The sequence below is a fragment of the Notothenia rossii genome (genome assembly GCF_949606895.1).
Source record: "Notothenia rossii genome assembly, chromosome: 6".
Classification (NCBI taxonomy): domain Eukaryota; kingdom Metazoa; phylum Chordata; class Actinopteri; order Perciformes; family Nototheniidae; genus Notothenia; species Notothenia rossii.
In genome coordinates this window covers 3415694-3416507 of record NC_136909.1, presented here as the reverse complement: position 1 = coordinate 3416507, position 814 = coordinate 3415694, and positions in this window count along the sequence as shown.

Below are 814 nucleotides of genomic sequence, written 5' to 3'. Positions count from 1 at the left end.
GTGCGAGATGGTCCGCCATATTGGACAACTCCGGACGGCAAAACCAAGAAGGACACTTGACACAGTGGCTTTTGGCAAAGCTGAAAAATAAAAATCGAGAGAGATGAGTTATTGTTATTACAACGTGACTTCACTATTATTTAACAACTCTTTTTATTGGGTTCTTTTATTTGGGGTTAAGTACATTGTCAGAATAAGTGAGAAATGGATTTAACTTCTGTTAGATAGCTATATGCCATACATTTTTGCATACATTCACAGTAAATATGTATTCAGTAGTCTTACACCTACTACCACAATACAATGAAGTACTTCTAGTGTGTTGTTTAAAAAAAACAAACCCTCTGTCAATGTCCCCTCCTGAGAACAAAATCAAGCCACTTCTGTTAAGTTGACGAGGGAAAAAATGAATTTTGCCATTAGTTCTTTGTGAGTTTGACACTGTTGGACTCAATACTACTAGTACTGAGTCCAACAGTTTTAAAACTCACAAAGAACTAATGGCAACATTTATTTTACTCCCACAAGTACTATGAAGTACTTTTACTATGTCGTTTTCCAGTAATCCTCAGTCAAGGTCCCCTCCTGAGTACAAGAATGCATGTGTTTCTGCTATTTTTAATAAGCATTAAAAAGCCTTTCTTCTTGAGAAGGATATTATTGGACACTCCACCATGTCAATACGTTTCTCGTTTTGTTGTGTATTGGTCTTTTGTAGAGGTTTTTCATTGCCAATTAAAATATTGCCTATAGGGCAGCAAATTGGTCAGAACCAGCCCTGGTGTCATCCCCACAGCACCCCCCATTTGAAACA